The following is a 324-nucleotide window of genomic DNA, read 5'->3' on the forward strand; positions in this document are numbered from 1 at the left end:
TAAATCAGATCAAGAATCGCAAGTTTACTGTAGAGCAAAATGGCATAAGAGAGAGCGTACCTGGGTTGTGATTCCAGTCCTGTATATATAGATTATTATCAAATATAAACAGAATATATAATATAAACAATCATACCTGAATATCCGGCTGTTCAGATTTTATCTGATATAATTTTTGTTAAGATGTGAATACGATGGATTATATCCTTGCTATGGACCGTCGGCCCAATAATAACGACCCATCATTTATGATCGAAGCCCACTAATCTCTTGAACCGTTCGGTTACTAATTGTAACCGTTCGGCCCAAATATCATATCGTACA

The sequence above is a fragment of the Vigna radiata genome, unplaced genomic scaffold, assembly GCF_000741045.1.
Source record: "Vigna radiata var. radiata cultivar VC1973A unplaced genomic scaffold, Vradiata_ver6 scaffold_51, whole genome shotgun sequence".
Taxonomy (NCBI): domain Eukaryota; kingdom Viridiplantae; phylum Streptophyta; class Magnoliopsida; order Fabales; family Fabaceae; genus Vigna; species Vigna radiata.